At 41.0% G+C, this 22798-nt stretch overlaps 1 long non-coding RNA gene across 1 annotated transcript in view; it reads right to left on the bottom strand.

Moving 5' to 3' along the window:
* Positions 1-4906: 4906 nt before the first annotated feature.
* LOC149461395 (uncharacterized) overlaps positions 4907-22798 on the bottom strand; it is a 41014-nt gene continuing 23122 nt past the window's right edge. Inside the window, exon 3 of the long non-coding RNA XR_016312876.1 lies at positions 4907-5004. This is a non-coding gene — a long non-coding RNA (uncharacterized LOC149461395). The remainder of the gene's footprint in view (positions 5005-22798) is intronic.

Here is a 22798-nt window from a genome sequence, read left to right on the forward strand (position 1 = left end):
GTAGAGGAACGGTTGACCAGATCAACCAGATCAATAGATCTCCTGGTGTTATCTGCAGCCTGTCTGGCAGGTACAAAGCCCACCTGATCTCTGTGTATGAGCTTGGAAATAATACCGGATAGTCGATTGGCCAAGATTTTAGTAAAAATCTTATAATCGGAATTAAGTAGGGCAATAGGGCGATAGTTATCTACGATAGAGTGATCCTTATCAGGCTTAGGAATAACCGAGATATATGCACGGGAGAAGTCAGTCTGGGGTATGATTCCCTTAAATAGATCTCGGTAAAGGGAGAGGAGATGAGGGGCCAGAGTACCAATAAAAGATTTATAGTAGGAGTAGGGCAGTCCGTCCGGTCCCGGGGCTTTACGAGAAGGGAGGTGTTTAATTGTATCCATTAATGTCCGCATTAAGAGCGTCAATGTCTGAGGGTGATACTCTCGGAAGTAGCAAGGGGTCAAAAAAATTATCAAACGATGGTTGTGTGAGAGAAGGGTGAAGGTCTGGGGTCAAACAGTTATACAATTTCCTATAGAATGAGCCAAAAAGGGTTGCCATGGCCCAAGGATCATAAGTAGGGCTTCCATCTGGCTGTATTAGAAGGTCGGGCATCGTGGAGGGGGACTGGGCTTTGAGATGGTTGACTAACATACGGTGTGGCTTGTTAGAAAATTCATAAAATTACTGTTTAACCCAAAGGAGGGATTGTGCAGTCTTACTGGAGTCAAGGGCTTTAATTCGGTCACGTAGAAATGTTACCCTCTGAAGCCCTGAAATAGATGGCTTATTCAGTAACTGACGTTCCGCCAACGAGAGCTGTTGTATGAGAGAGGCCCTAGCACTCACCGAGGACTTTTTTAAACGAAAACCCATGGAGATACAGAGTCCACGAAAAACTGCCTTGTGGGCCTCCCACAGAGATGAGGAAGAAGTTACGGAACCGACATTAAGAGTAAAGTATGTATCGAGTCCCCGTGACAATTCATCCCTAAGATGGTCTGTGGAAAGAAATGTCTCATTAAGGCGCCAGTGACACGGTTTGGGCATAGCAGGGGGAAAAAAAAGATTTAAGGTCAAAGAGGCATGATCAGACCAAGTGATGGGATTGATTTCAGAGGAAACCAGAAGTGGGAGCAAAAAGGCAGAGATGAAAAAATGATCTAGGCGGGAATAACTACGGTGAGGGTTGGAGTAAAATGTAAATTGTTTATGAAGAGGGTGTTTAATCCGCCAAGCGTCAAAGAACCGATGCTCCCTAATCAATTTACGGAAAGATTTTGAAGAGGAGCATTGCCGCTTCGAGGGGGTGGAGTCAAAAAGCACTTTGCTGTCTTTATGGGGGGAAACAATCAGATTAAAATCTCCCCCTACAATCACCTGTGAGGTAGTAATAGAGTCTAGATTAGCGAGCGTTTGGGATAGGAATTGCAGTTGACCTGTATTGGGAGCATATAAATTCAACAGAACAAGGGGAGTCTCGCCATGCATACACTCTAAAATAATAAAAACGACCCTGATGGTCAACCTTGGAGGAAACAACCCGAAGGGAGCAGTGTGACCGAATAAGGATTGCCACCCCGGCCTTCCCAGAAGGATTAAAGGCCGAGTAGGCTTGGGGGAAAAAATCTCGAGGCAAAACGAAAAGAGCCAGTTGATTTAAAATGGGTTTCTTGGACAAAAATAATGTCTGCTCCAGAGGATCGGAATTCCCTCAAAGCCATCCACTGTTTTTGAATGGAGTTGAGGCCCTTGACGTTATATGACAAAAACCTCAACGGCATTATGAAACAACGACAACTGACCTACATGTAATAGCATGAAAAATGAATGGAATACCATCGATGTAATATAGTGAAAAACAAAAAACATAAAACAGTTGAATAACACAGTACAGTGCAAAGTAATAGTATAAAAAACAAAAAACAGAGAATTAACACTAGTAAGTATCCGCAAGGATATAAACTCGGGGGTAACAATGTGACCCAAGTCGTCTAGGCCTATGGCTAGACAAAGTCGGGAGCAACACGACAACCAGGACATCGGAAAGGTCGTCAAGCCCGGCCAGAAAAAAAAACAATCAAACATGAAAAACACCCGACAATTTGGCCGGACAGATAAGGGAAACCTGTGGAAAAATTATGTAGAGACAAAAAGAACCAAAAACCCAGGAGGGAAGGTTCATCATTGGATTCAGAAGGGCGCCCCAGAGAATCGTCAAGCAGGTCGATCAGTTGACCGAGGAAGACGTGGACGTTGTGGGGTACGGGAAAGTCTCTTCCGACCTCTGCGAACTGGGGTCCAGATCTTGTTGGAGGTGGCGGATGGACGAGACGGAGTTGGTGGCAGTGGGGATACATCTTCAGACAGAGGTGGAAGTCCCAGGCATTTTAAGAAGGAGTCCGCCTCATGAAGATCACGGAGCACAACTTGGGTATTGTCCCTAGTTACGATCAGCCGAAAGGGAAACCCCCAGCAGTAAGGGACACGGTGTTGTTGAAGGTGTGTGGTGATCGGTTTCAGATCTCGTCGCTTAGCCATTGTAATCGGGGACAGGTCGCAGAAGAGTTGGAGTCTGTCCCCCTGAAATTCCAGAGACGTTTTATGGCGAACAGCAGAAAGTAGAGCTTCTTTGCTTTGAAAAAAATGAAAGCGAACAATAACGTCGCGAGATCTGGTGCCTTCAGCAGGTTTTGGGCCCAAGGAGCGGTGAGCCCTATCCATACGCCAATCTGCCTCTGGAACCAAGGGGGCAGTCGTGGTAAAGAAGGACAGAAGATGACGGTGCAACTGTGCATCTGCAATAGACTCGGACATACCGCGGATACGGATATTTTCACGCTGTTCCCTATTTTCCAGATCCTCTTGCTGGAGCTGCATTTGGGACATGGAATGCTTCAGAAAAGCGTTATCCTCCTCCAGCACGTGGACGCATTGTACCAGATCATCAAACTAATTTTCCAGTCTGTCCGTGCGGTCTCCAATCTGGGTAATTTCCCCTCTAAGATCCAAGGCCAGCTTTCCAATTTCAGCGGATATGGACGCGGTAATGTTGCGCAAAAATTTTTGTAGCTTGTCATCCAACGCTGACAATGTGAGGGAAGGTGACTGGGTGGCCTGTTGAGATGCCTGGGTGGAAGGAGGATGCTTCTCTGAGGCAGAGTGCTCTGCAGCCCCCCCAGTAGCATGCTGGGGCTCATAGTCCTCCAGCAGGGAGTGTGTCAGGGCAGAGGCTGGAGTGTCTGTGGGTGCAGTACCCTCCGCGACCACCGGGGGGCCGCGATCCCTCCCTGGGCTCCGAGTCATACTTGAGGCTGGGGATTGTGGCCTGGAGAGGAACCTCCGGAGCGGCGAGGGCCGCGGGTCACGTGGTTGCGGGGAGGCGGGCCTCCAGCGCCCTATCTTCCCCATCAAGCCTCCTCTCAGTTGCCGGGCCGGGTGCAGAGTACGGGTGACTCACCCGCAGCGGAAGAGGAGCGGAGGCGAGTGTCGGGTGAGTCTTCGCTGGCCGGGATGAGCGGAGCTCACTTAAAGTGCGGCCGCCATCATCCCTGGCTGCGCATGCGCCCCCCACTAAAAAAAACACATGTACAGAAAATCTGTCATGATGGGCTGAAACTTCAAACAACAAGGACATTTGTAAACTTGCAAAAGGGACAATAAATATTTTATATGGTGCATATTAAATCTCTGAAACATAATTACTTTAGCAGATGATATGAAATAGTTATAGAACGTGATAAAAACTGTGTTAATATCACCTTGAAAACAATAGATGAAATGCAGTCAAGATATTAAGTTAGAGAATGAAGAATGTAATTATGTTTTATTTTTTAATTTATCCCCACAGACTCAGACTGTGGTCAAAATTATGCAGTCAAACAGCAATGAAGGGTTCAAAAGGTACCAAAACCCTGATCCAACTGACTATTATTAGTCTACAGCAGTAGTTTTCAACCTTTTTCAGCCCTGAGGAACCCTTCAAATACCTTTCCGGTATCAGGGAACCCTTAATAATGATTACTATATGTACAACTCATGATACATTAGTGTGCTGGTGAGTGAGAATGCCCTTTACTTTTGTAAAGTTGGGAAGAATTACCCTTACAGATAGCTAAAAAACATCAATGGTGTCAGTGAGAACTTATCTGAGAGGCAGAAATTGCTCATTGCTCACAAACCCCTAGCAACCGCAGGAGGAACCCTAGGGTTTCATGGAACCCTGGTTGAGAAAACCTTCTCTAGAGTAAAACTGAAAAAACACAGAGCAAATTTCCAGATGAACCAGCCAAAAATATGGCAAATGATTGTCCAACTTCCCTCAATTGAAAGATTGAAGTAGCTGGGCTGAAAATTGCTAGCTGAACATAGGCTGCATACAATCAGACGCAGGCACTTTTTGGGCATTTGGCAGCTAGTTGGGCCAACTGTCAAAATACACTAGCCACAATGGGAGATTAACCCATCTATATATAGCATATATAGAGGAATCTGTTGGATTTTTTTTCTTTTCCACCTGCAGTTGAGCGGAAAAATCTCTGAATTTGGACAATTTTAGTCTTGGGTTCTAGGCAGGAAGCCACAGAAACAGTTGATGGATGTTTGCAAGTCTTTATAGATATGTGGCCAGTTAAAACAAAATCTGGATTTTGAAGAACAACCATCAAATGTTTTCCTATGACACTACAGTAAGACGATGAGGAGAAAAGAGGTTCATCAAACGTCAATTGGGGATCCCAGCTATGTTAAGGGAGCATATAATATTTAATTTCTTACCTGCCAGAGAAACAATTTTCTAAATTCTCTATTTTGCAAGTCTCACCTAAGGCATGAGTGCAAGCTCTATTGTCAAGTAGATTAATTGAATGGAAGGAAATGGCTACAACAACTGAGAGGCGCTGTAACTTACCACGTCTGCATGTGTTTCCTCTTTTGTCATGTTGCTTTAGGCAAGGATATGTTTTTTTCTGGGAACTCGAAGATTTTGCCTGGACTGCTATCCTGATCCTGAAAAAAAAAGCCGACACAACACTTCCATGTGATTTTAATCTGGGTAACTGCCAATTCACAAACCAAAGAGCTTGCTTGTGGGAACTAGGCTGTCATCAACATCAACATGATCAACATGAAAGCTAACATAGAGCAGCTAAATAGATTGCAGAACTGAAAGGATTGCACTTGTAGTCAAAAGCTTTCAAATGTCTTAATAGATTCTGAAGCCTTCCTGTGAGTTTTATCATATAGCCTAGGTTCAGTTCAACTTTAATTGCTAAATATTAACATGATTCAGAAAAGAAATTCACCCGCTAAAAATGAGCACTGTAAAATATCTATGATTTCCAGTTTCCATTTCTGCTTCATATTATGGAGAAGCTGGAAGGTCAGTGAGAACATTCCCTTTAAAAGTCATAATATAGGAGACGGTAAATGATCCTTTTTACTGCAAATAGGTCTACCTTAAAAAAAAAGCACAGCACATGATCTCTTATGCAGCATATTCTCAGTGTCATAAAAAGTGTGTCATCCTTGAAATCTATAGAGATGTGAGAAATAATGACATGCAAAAAGGACAAAGCAGAATTATCATTGTGGAAGATTGTATGACCCACATGTCTCTCAGGTCTTATGATAAAAAAAAAATCAATTCTTGTGGTTGCTTTATAACTCATTGCTGCAGAATGCAACATGAAAAACAAGAGCAGGATAGGATTCTGCACAGCCGAAAGGCACATTCTACAAGAATAGCAAATGTGCTATGCAGAACCACTCAACCCAGCGAAAGATTTGCTATTAAGCAACCAATATACAGGTGAAACTAAAAAAAAAAGAATATAGTGCAAAAGTTAATTTATTTCAGTAATGCAACTTAAAAGGTGAAACTAATATATGAGATAGACTCATTACATGCAAAGCAAGATAGTTCAAGCCGTGATTTGTCATAATTGTGATGATTATGGCTTACAGCTCATGAAAACCCCAAATCCACAATCTCAGAAAATTAGAATATTACATACAATCAATAAAACAAGGATTGTACATAGAACAATATTGAACCTCTGAAAAGTATAAGCATGCATATGTACTCAGTACTTGGTTTGGGCCCCTTTTGCAGCAATTACTGCCTCAATGTGGCGTGGCATGGAAGATATCAGCCTGTGGCACTGCTGAGGTGTTATGGAAGACCAGGATGCTTCAATAGCGGCCTTCAGCTCTTCTGCATTGTTCGGTCTCATGTCTCATCTTTCTTTTGGCAATGCCTCATAGATTCTCTATGGGGTTCAAGTCAGGCGAGTTTGCTGGCCAATCAAGCACAGTAATCCCACAGTCATTGAACCAGGTTTTGGTGCTTTTGGCAGTGTGGGCAGGTGCCAAGTCCTGCTAGAAAATTAAGTCAGCATCCCCATAAAGCTCATCTGTGGAAGGAAGTATGAAGAGCTCCAAAATCTCCTGGTAGATGGCTGCGTTGACCCTGGACTTAATGAAGCACAGTGGACCAACACCAACAGATGACATGGCTCCCAAAATCAACACAGATTGTGGAAACTTCACACTGGACTTCAAGCATCTTGCAGTGTGTGCCTCTCCATTCTTCCTCCATACTCTGGGTCCTTGGTTTCCAAATGAGATGCAAACGTTGCTCTCATCAGAAAAGAGGACTTTGGACCACTGAGCAACAGGCCAGGTCTGTTTTTCTTTAGCCCAGGTAAGACGCTTCTGACGTTGTTTGTTGTTCAGGAGCGGCTTGACAAGAGGAATATGACATTTGAAGCCCATGTCCAGGATCCGTCTGTGTGTGGTGGCTCTTGATGCACTGACTCCAGCCTCAGTCCACTCTTTGTGAAAGTCCCCAACACTTTTGAATGTCCTTTTCCTGCCAATCCTCTCCAGGCTGCAGTCATCCCTGCTGCTTGTACACCTTTCTTCCACACTTTTCCCTTCCACATAACTTTCTATTAATGTGCTTTGATACAGCACTTTGGGAACATCCAACTTCTTTTGCAATTACCTTTTGAAGCTTTCCCTCCTTATGGAGGGTGTCAATGATGGTTTTCTGCACAACTGTAAGGTCAGCAGTCTTTCCCATGATTGTGATTCCTACTGAACCAGACTGGGAGACCATTCAAAGGCTCAGGAACCCTTTGCAAGTGTTATGGCTTAATTAGCTGATTAGAGTGGGACACTTTGAGCCCAGAATATTGCACCTTTTCACAATTTTCTAATTTTCTGAGATTGTGGCTTTGGGGTTTTCATGAGCTGTAAGCCATAATCATCACAATTATGACAAATCACAGCTTGAACTATCTTGCTTTGCATGTAATGAGTCTATCTCATATATTAGTTTCACCTTTTAAGTTGCATTACTGAAATAAATTAACTTTTGCACGATATTCAAATTTTTTGAGTTTCACCTGTATTTGGTGTCTGGCATGGAGTGATTTTTGTTTTTTCCCTTCTATCCCATCACAAGCCTACTTCTTGCTTTAAAACAAAGAAGCCATAAAATACAGCCAAAACTTATATTTTTTTGGGTTACCCTGCAGGGGCAAAACCTCTTTCAACTTTTTATTGCTGCATAGGTTTCCATTTGGTAGAATATTCATCGAACAGGACATAAGGGAAATTCTCCCTACTTTAGGTTTATCTGACCATTGTCTGAGCAGGAAACAGGTGGAAATCTCTCTTACTTGGATATATACAGGTTTAGAAATGCCATCACGATAACTGAAAAGGAGTTTTTTCCCTGTCCATGTGATGGATGTCAGACCAACAAGTGAGCCAGGTCATCCTTGATGGATGTTCCAGAACAGAAACATAGTGAGCATTTAAAACCTGACTGAACAGTCTCCTGAATAGAAACACACAGGATGTGAACCCAACAGAGGTCCTGACCCTTCCTCATTCTGTGCAAAATTAAAAAAATGGTTGAGTTCAGTACAAAGCTTAATTTACAGAGAAGCATTGGATTCGAAAAAAATAAACAATCATACTCACCTATGTAGATGCAGCATTGCTCTGATACTGCGTCTGTCTACCGTTACCTTTACACTAAGAACTGAGCAAAGACCGCTGATCACTCAGTTCTTGGTTCCACTCTGCCCCTCCAGAACTCACTGGAGTTCTGCACTGTGGAGGGTGCGTGAACAGCTGGCTCAGGCTCTTAGAGGTGCTCTGGGAGGGTGAGCCAACTGCCAGTCAGGCATCTGGGAGGATCTCCACATTATTGTTGTGATCCCTGTAGAGCCTGGACCAGCTCTGTGACTTTAGCTGACAGTAGACTTTATTATTATTATTATACAGGATTTATATAGTGCCAACAGTTTGCTCAGTGCTTTACAATATAACGGGAGACAATACAGCAACAATACAGTTCAATACAAGAGGGATAGGAGGGCCCTGCTCCTTGGAGCTTACAATCTAGTTCACTGTTGGCCAAATCTGGGTCACAGGAGTGCAGAACTAAGTGCACTCCTGTAATCTATAGAAGTATGGCCAAAATAGCTTTGATCATACTTCTCCATTAAATCCTAACCTAATTTTTCTCATTTGTAAATATTTATCTTTTTTCTTGCTCCCCTCAGCTGCTTTTGATTTCTGCACCCATGTGGGTGCATGTTCCTCCTAAAGAAGTCAATGATGTTGGATTCCCATGACACACTTGGTTTCCTGTAGATTACCAGCTAAAGTGCTGGCATCCTTTATATCAGTACATCAACTTGGAGTCCACAGGGGAGTGCACACCCTAGGGTGACAACACTATTACTGTTTAGGAAGTGTGATCAACCTTGGACCAGAAGACCAGAAACTGGCAGAATCACTGGGTGAAAAAACAGAAAAACTAGAAAAGCTACAATTTCTGGGGAAATTGTGTGAAGTGTTCTTGCCTCCATCAGTAGTCTACATTCATTCCTATGGGACCAAGTTCACCACAAAAACGCCGATATTTCGTTCCACAAAGTAATAGCACACCAATCGGGAACAATCCGCACGTTTCGGTATATTACTGTGTATGTAGTGTAAAAACTGTGGGAGGAGTTAGGGTGGTAAATTTGGCTATAATAATAAGAATATATATGTGAGATAACAGTAAGTGGTCTTGCCATGCAAGAACACTTAAAAAGGAAAGAAAGAATGACACTGCTGAAATGAGCTACAATGTTATGATTTTTTTTTTAGGTTTAATTACGCTTTAAATATTCATCTAAGCCTCCTTTAAACTTTTGAATCATTAAGAGATAAAAGGAAAAACATACAGGCACATAGGCATGTTTTGCCTATTTGGGGGATGGATGACTGCGAGTAATAAACATCTAAATAATTCTAGCAGTTAAGATATTGCCAGTAGTACTGAGCCAGTTAATGGCAATGATCCTGGTTTGTGAAAGTATCTCTGGGAAGAATAGTCTCATGAAGCTTTAATGCCCCACAGAAACTAGTCAAATACTGGCATTCATTGTTTTATACTGACTGATAACAAGATGCCTATAAAAAAGTAAAATGAAAACTGGATTATGCATCATATGACCAACAGTTTTTCAACACCTTATGAATAAACTTGGGATTGTTGGGTATCCTATATCAAAACCATAAATGTAGCACCCTCCTAGATAGGTTGGTAGGTTGTTAGGTAAATTTAGTTTTTGCCTCCTCTGGAATATACAGTAGGTGTGGAGCAAGGCAAATGGACAACATGAATATGTATACTGTTTCAGCCAATTCCTGGGAGAGATGGCCAAGATGGTGGCTGGGAAGGTGTATAAATAGTATGAATTGCAGAACAGCGTTGTTTTCCTACCAAGGGATTCCACCTGTTCAAGTTGGGGATAGCTACCCCTCACCTTAAGTCACTGCTCATTAAAGTTTCAGCTAGGGCTTGCTGGGGGGACCTATATTTGAGTCCATCTTTGGAGTTACTTTGATCTCTGCTTCAGAATCCTACCAGAAGAGCTGCTGTTAAATTGATTGTTAACCTTTCTCTCACTGGAATATGTTCTGCCGGTATTGGAAGAAGGCGTCCAGTTACCCATAAGACATTGGAAGTACTGATCTGACCTGGGATTTTCTTTTTTTGTGACTGTGCACTTTTGGGATTGTTTTTCTATGTAGTTCCTCTCCTGAGGGGTACATACCGAACAGTCCCCTCTAGTCTGTGAAATACTGGATGCTAAGCCTGGGATAAACAGTTTATCTCCGGAGAGATTCATACTGGCAGCCTCTTCAGTGTTTTTGTGGGAGAACTGTTCTTTAACCTGAAAGTCAGCTAGTTCCTCTCCTGAGGGTTACATACCTCTGGCTTCCACTACTCTCTCCCAAGAGGATTTTGTTCTGAGTTTGGCAGAATAAATTTTTTTCCTGAAGTACAGCTATAGTAAGCATATCCTCATGTTTGTACATAGCTCTGGAGTCAATCAACCCATCCCTATCCAAGTTACTCCCCCCCAAAAAAAAAAAAAAGAATAACCCTAGACTGTTCACTGAGCCAATTGGAGTGACTGTCACTGTGTGCCTGGCTGCCTCTGCACTAATCTGGAAAAAGCCTTGGGACCGTAGGCCATTTGGGGGGTGAGCGATAAAGTTAATATGAAGTTGACTCCCTCTTTGTGGCTATAACACCCTCCAGTCATCAGAGAAAGCTTTTCAGAAGTTGGAAGAGAAGAAGGTTATAATTTATTCCATAGACGTTCAATAGCGTTCAGGTCAGGGCTTTGTGCAGACAACTCAAGTTCCTCTATACCAAACTCATCAAACTATGTTTTTATAGACCTGGCAATGTGGTTAAAAGCACAGTCATGCTGAAACATAAAAGGGCTTCCCCAAATTGTTGTGATTTGGAAGTCACAACTCTCGTTCTCTTTAAAATGAGACGGGGAAAAGCTGGCCATGCACCATATAATCTAATTGTACACTTTCTGTACAATCATCTTTGGCTTTACCAAAACCTAAACAATTCTTTAAATTAGTATCAAATAAGACTCTTGGACTACATAAATGAGAACACAAAAAAAAGTCTTGTGATGTCTTGTACTACATAGTTGATGGTATATCTCAATAGTGTATGGTCAGCATAACAAGTTCATATACTGTAGGTGTGATGGTCAGCTGTCCACAAACATTTGTTTATATATCATATCTAAAAAAAAAAAAAAAAAAATTATATATTTTATATATATATATATATATATATATATATATATATATATATATATTATCCTGCTCCTACATACTGTTTCTGTCAGGGTACTACAGCAATTGCTTCCTTAAAAACACTAGATGCTCCTTTTCAGTACGACAACCATATGGCTACATCTCTGACACCTTGTATAGTTGGGTAAGCACCTATTAATGTATGAGGGTTTTTGAAAAGTTGTTCTATTTTATGAATAGAGGCATGCCTATAAAATGACAAACCGCAAAATCAGTGGAGTCTGGCAGCACATTTATAATAGAACTGAGAAGATATATCTTTAAAAAGGAGGCCGTCTTGTATCTCAAAGTAAAGGTGACATGTCTCTCAAAAAGGCCATAAATGATAATATTTTGACTGACCCATGATTGCATAAGCCTAAGGCAATGGCAGCCAATTTGGACCTCTCACAAATCCTTTTTTTTTAAGATACTTTCAAGTGTAGATTTAAAATAACCCTTAGGTTATTAAACCATTGGCTTGCCAGTAAATAAATAGCACAGGGTTGATATTTACAAACTGGCTGTTTGTATTTGAAATAATCATAGTCTGACAGATAATTTTCTTCACCATCAACACCAATTCATATAGCAGATTGACATGTAGTTATTTTTTCCATGGAAGAGCGCTTTTTCATAGAATTACTCTTACCAAAAACAAGGTCATTCCTTATGATATATGATTTCTGGAGGCACCAGTTCACATGCTCCATATTAAAGAGTTTTCCACTGTTGTATATATGTGTATATTTACTGCAAGAGTACAGCTAAAGTGTCTTGGGCTAATACCAACAGTCAATGAGGCTGATCCATTGGTAGTAGTTCTAGTACTGTTTATTTTACACATTGTGCTTTAATGTGTTCACTTTATACTGTATGTTTTAATAAAAATGGACTGATGTACATAGGTGGGAACTTACAAGATATCATCCAGCAATACCTTATTTTTTGATTGTTTACTGGGTTTCCAGTTTGTATTGTAATATCACTGGTCTGGCCCCCTGCATAAGTCACGTGGGTCATACTGCGCATGGAAAGAGGAACAGGAAGGTTAGAAGAAGAGGGAGGAGTGAAGCATAAGGGCTGAGGTGCGCAAACAGAGTGCAAGTGCCTGGATGGGTTGGGACAGCAGAGGATTTTCAAACAGGGCCATGGGGGATACTGACGACTGAGGAAGAGAAAGAAAAAAGAGGTCCCCATCAGTGTGCTATACTGCTACTGCTCATTTATTGTCCAAGCAAGTTAGATGGATTAAAGAGAATTTTTGGCATTTTTTTGTCTGCAGTCACCCAAATGGGTATGTACTATTTTCAAAATTTTTCAGGGGTGAAGAGAGTTATACTAGCAAATTATTAAATTAAAATCCACAGATTTGGATTTTTTGTCTGGATTTTCTCTTTAAATAGTTAAGCATGCTTATAGGGGTACAGTCCCACTACTGAAGGGCCCAGTTGATCAACAGGGTAAGTGAGGTCCCTTCTTCATCTTGTCCTTCTGCTGCCCTCCGTTTGGAAGCAGTATAGACCCCAAATCAGTATGTTCAACTTTCCCAGTCATACACTGAACACAGCTGTCACAGATCATAATTCAGTTTACGTTTTATTATTGCACAATAACATTTGGCCACACTCATCATTCAGCATGGCATTTGTAGGGTGCTATGGTTATCTCCGCCACTTGCTCTGCCCTCTGATCCATCCCCATTCCCAGGCCTACAGATTTTCAAAAGCTCCTGGGTATGCTGATGCAAATGAAAATGATAGACTGTATAAAAATACATTTTTGAAAAAAGAAGATAGGGTGGACTTAGGGTGGAATTTTAGCATCTAGATTTTATACTGCTTGTAACATCATTATATACATACCTTTCTAATGCGTATTCACAGGAAGAGATATGTTAGAAACTAAAATTTCATCACTTGACTATTACATTTATGGTGCTAGTAGACCTCTGAGGACAATCAGTCATAAATATGTGATTTGACCGCCTTCAGCTACCTTGTTCATAAGGTTGTGTTAATGTACATCTTTCATAGAAGTACAGAGACTGCCACTGCTGTCCTTCTTAAATGCTAAGACATATTTAGGCTCATTGTAGGACTAATAGCTAATCCTAATGTCATAGTTCATGAAGCAGGTTCTCTTGGAGGGTTGCTAGTTGCCTGGCTGTGCTAAACATAATTCTATCTAAGTCACAAACCTGGAACAAAAATGTTGTAAAATGTTGTAAATGATTTTCAGAAATCTGTATTCTTTTTATATGTCTAATATTGTATATTTTTAGATATCTTTATATATGTTCCAGTTCAGTTACTCTGGAAGTTCTAAAGCCAAAAGCAGCAACATGACAGTCAGGGAGCTAACATACTCAAAATGAGAATTTAGTAATTGCAGCTTTCATAATTCTCTCATGACAGGCTGACTTTAAAAGAGAGACTGCAATGTTGGAAACAACAGTTCGTTTGATTGGCTAGTCCATGTGTGACTACTTACTCCCATATACAGTTGTGTTCAAAATAATAGCAGTCAGACATCACTAACCTGATCAATCACTGTTTTTGGTAGAAAAGATATTTCTACATAGCAAATAATTTACTAGCAGGTGTAGTAGAGTAATAGAAATCCAACAGACCCAACAGTCATTACATGCATGCTGCTGATTCTGTGTAATTGAATCACTAATTGAAAGGGGCATGTTCAAAATAATAGCAGTGTGGAGTTCTATTAGTGAGGTCATTAATTCTTTGAAAAACAGGTGGCAATTATTGCCCTTATTTAAGGAAGGAAGGCAGCAAAAGTTGTACATGCTGGTTACAGTGCATTTCTCTCTGAAATTCTGAGGAAAATGGGTCGTTCCAGACATTGTTCAGAAGAACAGCGTACCTTGATTAAAAAGTTGATTGGAGAGGGGAAAACGTATAAAGTGGTGCAGAAAATGATAGGCTGCTCAGCTAAAATGATCACAAATGCTTTAAAATGGCAACCAAAACCTGAAAAACATAGAAGAAAGCGAAAAACTACCATTCGAATGGATAGAAGAATAGCCAAAATGGCAAGGACTCAGCCAAAAATCAGCTCCAGGAAGATCAAAGAAGGTCTAAAGTTCCCTGTGAGTACTGTTACAATTAGAAGACGCCTATGTGAAGCCAAGCTATCTGCAAGAAGCCCCCGCAAAGACCCACTGTTGTCAGATGACCCCCAAACACTAAATTCAAGCCACAGTACACTGTGAAGACAGTGAAGCATGGTTGTGCAAGCATCATGATATGGGGATGTTTCTCATACTACGGTGTTGGGCCTATTTATCGCATACCAGGGATCATGGATCAGTTTGAATACATCAGAATACTTGAAGAGGTCATGCTGCCTTATGCTGAAGAGGAAAAGCCCTTGAAATGGGTGTTCCAACAAGACAACGACCCCAAACACACCAGTAAATGTGCAACATCTTGGTTCCAGACCAACAAGATTGACGTTATGGAGTGGCCAGCCCAATCCCCAGATCTTAATCCAATAGAAAACTTGTGGGGTGACATCAAAAATGCAATTTCTGAGGCAAAACCAAGAAATAGAGAAGAACTGTGGAATGTAGTCCAATCATCCTGGGCTGGAATACCTGTTCACAGGTGCCAGAAGTTGGTTGACTCCATGCAACACAGATGTACAGCAGTTCTCAGAAACAGTGCTTATACAACTAAACATGAATTAAGTGATTCAAAGGAAAGCAAAATCTTCAAACATTTTTCAGTTTATATAGTGAATGTTTGAGTTTGTAAAGAAGAATACAAACACTGCTATTTAATATTCTAATATTCACTTTTCTTCAATTTTTTTAGCGGAACAACACAAATTTGATATATTTTTCTTCATGTTTTGATTTGGAATAGAATGTGTAGTGTTCCCAATGCATTTGTGTGTATGGAAATAAAAGCTAGAAGGATTTTGAGCTTTATTCACTTTTTTTAACACACTGTTATTATTTTGAACATAACTGTACATCTATGTATATGCCATATACAGTAGGTGATCTGGACATACCAGGTAATTGTCATTTCAAATTCATAAGCACATTTATTCATTTTAGATGAGTGGCCACAAAGTGCATTTTAATCCCAATAAAGATTTGAAAGTGTATCTAAAGCCAGTTTTGATTTTTTTAATTGGTTTTGGTTAGAGTACTGATGTATTAGAAACCCATCATGCTTTATTGCTCTCTATGTTCCAAATAGGGAGATTCAACCTCTCTTGGTCATGGAGACAATTGTGAGGAAAATTCCACAGGAACAGAAATAGATTGGAAATCTTTCAATGTGGACGTATATTCTAGTGACAAGATGGTGCTTGGACCTGACCCTCTCTTAGACTATGTTTATGCTCTTATACCTTCCACTGTGTCCCCACTACCTCCCCAATAGCTTTCCCACTCCACCTTCACAGTTCATTTTTGCAGTTACATATAAAATGTGGTAAACCTTGTACCCTTTCCTTATACTGGCAGGCAGGTCTCCATGTTGCTACAGCTATGTCACTTGGATCTCCTCATGAGAGACAATGCTATTTCAATGCCTCTACACCCCTGTCTGCTTTTGCTTCACTAAAGATTCCTGGCATTTCCAGACCATGCTTAGCTAAACATCTTTTGGACACTGACCTGGGCCTTCAGCAGGCCATAGCCTCTTAACCCTTTCATGGCTGTCCTACAACCCCCAAATGGATTTTTTTTCACTATAGAGTGACCACCACAACCACAGTGTGGTTCTTTTGGCCCCCTAGCAGAGCCATACTGTCCCACCTCCATTTCCTTTCACCTGCCCATCTCTGTGTTAAAATCTAGTTGCTTCTCAATGTCCTATTCATATTACTCTGTAATGTTCACTCACATACAGTAAGCGTCACATAAGATTACTGTATCTCTTATAAAGTTAGAGACATGGCCTCTCCAACTAAGAGGTTTGCATTTTTTTCAGGAAATTAATCACATCAGAGGTAAGATTTTAAGTATTCAGGAGGCAAATATTTCACCCTCTCCCCACCCCACCCCCGAAAAAAAAATCCTGTAACTTAGCTAAAGGCTGGTGAGAGGGAGCAAACCAGACTAGAGAGAGTTAATCTAAATGAAGTTCCACTTTAATAAGCTCCAAAAGGTTCTCTAAAAGCCTCATCATACTGGCAAATGGCTTTAAAATATGCCTAAACTCTCTTATAGATACAGTTGTGGCCAAAATTATTCAACCCCCACTGAAATTGAGTGTTTTGGCCAGTTTGACATTGCTTTTGATCATTCAGTCATCTTGCTTACATTTACATTAAAGAGGCACTTGTAGGTCAGACAAATATAACATAACAGTTATAATGAAATAACCACAAATGTCTTTTCTGTGCTCACAGCATTATCAGTTTTATTCAACCCCCAAGTGACATTCAATCTTAGTACTTAGTACAGCATCCTTTTACAGTTATAACAGCTTTTAAACGTGAAGCATAGCTTGACACAAGTGTCTTGCAGCGATCTACGGGTATCTTCGCCCATTCTTCATGGGCAAAGGCCTCCAGTTCAGTCACATTCTTAGGCTTGCGCACTGCAACTGCTTTCTTTAAGTCCCACCAGAGGTTCTCAATCGGATTTAAGTCTGGTGACTGCGATGGCCACTCCAAAATGTTCCAGCCTTTCCTCTGCAACCATGCTCTAGTGGACTTGGAGGTATGCTTGGGATCATTGTCCTGTTGAAAGGTCCAACGTCTCCCAAGCCTCAGGTGTGTGACGGACTGCATCACGTTTCCATCCAATATCTCCTGGTACTGAAGAGAATTCATGGTACCTTGCACACGCTGAAGCTTCCCTGTACCTGCAGAAGCAAAACAGCCCCAAAGCATGATTGACCCTCCACCATGCTTCACAGTAGGCAAGGTGTTCTTTTCATCATAGGCCTTGTTCTTCCTCCTCCAAACATAGCGTTGATCCATGGGCCCAAACAGTTCTAATTTTGTTTCATCAGTCCACAGAACACTATCCCACAACTTTTGTGGTTTGTCCACATGGCTTTTGGCATACTGCAGTCGACTCTTCTTATTCTTTGGAGACAGCAAGGGGGTACGCCTGGGAGTTCTGGCACGGAGGCCTTCATTACGCAGTGTGCGTCTTATTGTCTGGGCTGAAACTTCTGTACCCACATCTGACAAATCTTTTCTCAGTTCCTCAGCAGTCACACGGGGACTTCTCTCCACTCTACGCTTCAGGTAGCGCACAGCAGTCGAAGTCAGCATCTTCTTTCTGCCACGACCAGGTAGCGTTTCAACAGTGCCCTTTGCCTTGAATTTGCGAATGATGCTTCCTAAGGTGTCTCTTGGTATGTTTAACATCTTTGCAATCTTCTTATAGCCATTGCCCTTCCTGTGAAGAGAAATCACCTCTTCTCTTGTCTTCCTGGACCATTCTCTTGCCTTCACCATGTTTGTAACCACACCAGTAAATGTCTAGAAGGAGCTGAGTATCACAGTCATTTTAAAGCTGCCTAATTGGTGCTTATTATGCTTGATTGCTGCTCGGTGACATCCACAGGTGTTTTCAATACCTGATGGAAAGCACCTGTATGAACCTCTGTTCTTCAGAGTGGTAGTCTTTAAGGGGTTGAATAATTGTGGCAATGAAGAAACCACATAAGAACCATTTACTACTGTATTACATAAACAATTGATGTCATTTTAGTTGCATTTGGGTAGTTACAACGTCCTTGTAGGATTTGATTCTGAATACAATTCCAAATGTACACTATAGTCCCTAAACCCCTTTACAGCATTGGGGGTTGAATAATTTTGGCCACAACTGTATATACAATGGCCATTCCTCATGCATCTTCTCTGAGCTGAACAGGGTCAAACACACTTTGCATCAACTGGAGCTCCTGGATTTGAGGAGAACTCAATCCACATATTCAACCAACTCTCAAATTTTAAAATCAACTTACCAAAATCTGAAATTTTAAACATAGGGGTAAGTCTTACTAAGGCTGCCCAGTTACAATTACAATTTCCATTCACCTGGCTAGATGAAACCTTTAATTACTTAGGCATAGATTTAACAACTACCTACTCAAACATTTTAACTTTGAACACAAACATGCTGACTATGAATTGTATTACATAATTTGGGCAAACTGGCTACACTTCAAAAACTCAGCACCCTTTAAATCTTTCTTGGAGATGCTCCTAGACCATATAATATGATTTTTTACATTTTGACTTAACCACTAACAACAATAAATACGTAAAGACCTGCTGAATACAGTCCACAAAATAACATAGCCTTACTAATAGCACAGAATTATAAACCTCCACTCCTGTTTCCTTGACTTTGGGACTTATTGTTTGAAACTTTGTTTACTTTTGCTGTTCTGGGACATTCAATTCCATGCTTCTACCACATAGCTCTGCCTAAAAATTATAAAAGCTCCCGTTTTGGTGGAAATACATATATATCTGTTTTGTTATTTATATTAAAATATCAATAGAACTTTATTGAGAAAAAAAAAAAAAAAGGTGGTGGTGAGGAATTTCTGCATTGCTAACATAGGCCTAAGGCCACCCACAAACCATGTTGTTCACTCTCAGTACAGTACAGTACTGTGTATTGTAATGTGTGAAACAAATGTTTCTGCTTACCAATGCAATCTTGCAGAATCCTTTACAGTCCCTTATCAATTTGTGCATTGTTAGTGCTGGGAAATTTGCTGAAAGCTTTCTCACCCCAACTCAAAAACCTAAAAACAAGCAGTAGAAGTATAGGTTTGATAGTTTGCCCTACTGTTCTAGCCACCAGTTCTAGATGTACTGACTCAGCCTTTGGATTAACGTGGCAGAGAAAGAAAATTCATCCAGATGATGCGATAGTAGTTTGAGGCCATGGGGAAATTAACTCAACTTTCGAATTTGTTCAATAATTCAGATTCAGATAATGAATGGATCCAAATTTTTTTCTATTCTTTAATTCGGACGCACATGGCGCTAGCCAATATTGTCCAATAAGCTCATGTAATTTTTCTTAGTGTATTTAGACTAGCATCCAAAAATATCCGTCCGATTTAATAATATACTGAATATATAGCAATTTTCCAGAAAAACTTCAATTTTTTTTGCGAATCCACCCGGACCAATGAATATACAGAATACTTGCTGAAGATAATGAATTCCAAAAGCAAATTGATTCAACATAATGAATATGAAAAAATGAAATTCTTCAATGAACAAAATTCATCCGAAGCAAAAATTTTCAGCGTTTACATGTCTACGCATGGCACGCACATTTCCAGTCTTAAAGTATAAGAATATCTCTTGTAACATCCTTTTCAAATCTCCCCTTCTATAGACAATTGGATCTGGACACACTGGTCACACCTAGTAGATGCACTTAGTTATCTACTAAAGATGGGCAAGTCTTAATTTGCTCTTCTTTGAAAAGCTTAGAGCTGGCCTTGCACCTTGCAATCTGAATGTGCAATCTCCATTCAATATCATGAACGGCAGAATGTAGTTGAAGCCCTTCTTAAAAGATCTACTCAATTTGTATTTAGTCAGGTAGGCGTTCATACTACATTTCTGTTTGTAGATCTAGAGAAGACTGTTTAGATTGCACGGTATATGACCCACGTTAAGCAGCCCATAGATTATGCAATTTTCTTTCCTTCCACCATGGGTGGAAAGAAAGAAAATCGCTCTGCTCCCCCATCAACAAAGTCAGTGTTGATGGGGGAATCCCTCCCGCAGTGCTATTGTGTTCTGCCAGCGGGAAGCCTAACCTGCTAGTATAACACAATTATCACTGCTGGTGGCTATAACCTTTGGCATTGATCGCATGAAAAAAACCCATCAGGCTGCCCATAGATATATTGAATTTCAGCCGGTCCCTGCTGAACCGGCTGAGATTTGATACATCTATGGCCATCTTTATAGTAGAGATCAGATAAACATAGCAGAACATTACTGAAAAATGCTTATTTCCTGTTGCAGGGAGAATTTCCCCACCGTACTTACATTTTGTGGAAAGTGGGCTTCACAATGCAATAGCAAGATCCCCTAGCAGTAATGCCATGGCTTAAGAAAGATTAATCTGTCAGTTATGTCTGTTCATACTTGACATTTTCACCTAAGTTACTTAGGGATTCAGTAATGAGTTGCAGAATCATTACTAGATGTCTATCCCTGAATACCTGAGGCTTCAAGCTTGGGTTTGAAAGGTTTTATTAAATTCCTAGATCCGTGTGCATCTAGTAGCTACTAATATATTGAATAGATTAGATTTCCATGTATTTGTGTACCAGCCCATGACACATATATGCCATTCCATGATCCCTTATTGCTTCTACCGCTATCATTTTGTTATTCATCTTCTTTTGTGTTGGCCATGTTTATTCAGCATGGCAGTGAAACGTGCTAGACTTTTCAGTTACGATAAAACTGGGACCCTCCTAATTGGATGGTGGTACCTCTAAATAATTCCTCTAATCCCTTCTGCTCCTCTGTGGACAGCTGAGATCTCCAGGGTATAGGTCAACATCACATAAAGCATGTAGCTGAACAACATTCCTGTGGGATGCCCGGCCACCATATCTATTGTCAGCTTTTACCATTGTAATTGCTATTTCGTGTGACTAATACATTAATTGCAGATCATGACCTCATGCGTTTCCGTAGAGCGGCATCACATAATTGGACACTGTTAATGTTCATTTTTTTGCCTAGAATAAAAACCATAACATTGCAGCATTCATTCCGCTATCTGTATAGAGGAGAAAATCACTTCCTTTTAACAAAGGTCATTTTTTTTATTTTGTATTACTTGCTCGGTGAACCCACCAGTGAATTCCGCGCTCATTACTGAACATTGCTTATCGAACCTTTGTGAATGAAGGCTCCAGCTGCATTGTTTTATGATAAGGGATAACGGAGTCACATGCCTATAACGTAATATTTTCAACTTAATGGAATCTTTTTTTCTGCAAAATGCATCCCTGGCAGAATAAAATGACACAGCCACATACTTCATGTTACCGCAGCTGTTGACAAGCCTCATGACAGACTGTGACGGTGTACAGGCCCCGTACAGCTGTGTGGAGATAAGTAACAGACTTTTGCCGCAAAGCTTATTTCAGAATCTTATTTAAATGGGCTGCAAGTGAGCAACATTAATTTTAAATAAATCTCAATTTTTTTTTTTTTTTTGCCCTGTCGACATGGCTGCGTTGCTTTCGGTGGCTGTAACCTTCTGCTGTTAATTAATACGTACTATATATCAAAGAAAGACTCTGATGAACATCGCTTGTATCTGAAATTGCTATATAACATAATCACTTAGAATTTTAGAAAAAGTCAATGAGGTTGATTTATTAGAGCGGTACAGAAAGTTCGCTTAGCAAAGTGAATGTTAACCTAGCAAAGTGAATTTTCAGTTAGCATAGAGAAATATACTGAAGCTGTGCTCAATTCTGATACTGCGGGAATTACAGAAAAAAAAAAAATATTATGCATTACGCAGGATTTGGCGATTGAAGTGAAAGTGGATTCACCTTATTCACTTAGGGCTAATTCACACATACTGCATTGTATAATGTCTGTCATCACAAGGACACACAGGAAACAATGGTTTCCTATGTGTCCCATTCACACTGCAATGCAGCCTATGGCTGTGTTGCAGCATGCAGAGATAGAATGCAGACATGCTGCATTTTATCATAGCACATGTGCCGAATCGCATGGCAATGTATGACAGCGCAGTGCATAGCGCTGCGGTACATTGCCATGAATTAAATATTTTGTACACTTAAAGCTCAGCTCCACCCAAAAGGGGAAGTTCCGCTTTAAGCCTTTGTCCCCCGCTCCCCAAAGGTACCAATCTGAATTTGACAGGTACCCGCTCCCACTTCCGCTGTGATTGCCTAGGCGATCGGAAGCAGAAGTTGTTGTTCCCCTTCCTCCCTGTAGTCTTCTGAGACAGGTCCCAGAAGACTACAGGGCCATTCACAAAGCACAGCTCTTCTCACGCATGCGCAATGGGCAGCCGGCTGTGAAGCCGCAAGCTGTCACAGCCGGGTGCTCACAGTGAAGATGCTGGTGCCAGGGAGAGAAGACGGCCGGTGAAACCAGCGGTGGTGAGGACATCACTGGACCGAGGGACAGGTAAGTGGCTGTATTTTAAAAATCAGCAGCTACAGTTTTTGTAGCTGCTGACTTTTTCTTTTCAGGTGGAACTCCGCTTTAACATAAAATTTGTGCAAAAAAATGGGAGCCGTGTGATGCGGTGAATCACATACCACACAGCCCTCCAATGCAGCCGGCAGCTCTAGGTTTCTGTGTGAACACAGCCTCAGGCTCCATTCAGAGCCAGTTCACACTATGAATTGCACAGGAATGCGCTGTGAGATTCATATGTGGTGCAGTGCGGTGCGATTTGAACCCATCATTTTGAATGGACTCAAATTTCACTGTGCCGCACCAAAAGCACTGCATGCACTACATTTGGAAATGCACTGTAACCATATTACATGGTACTTCTGTTATTGGCCCATTTGATTTGACCAATTTTTGACTGCAGCTGATTGGAGCTTTTTCAAGCCACCCTAGCTGTATT

The sequence above is a fragment of the Staurois parvus genome, unplaced genomic scaffold (assembly GCF_062004578.1).
Source record: "Staurois parvus isolate SC_StPar_1 unplaced genomic scaffold, SC_StPar_1.0 ptg000204l, whole genome shotgun sequence".
NCBI classification, from domain to species: domain Eukaryota; kingdom Metazoa; phylum Chordata; class Amphibia; order Anura; family Ranidae; genus Staurois; species Staurois parvus.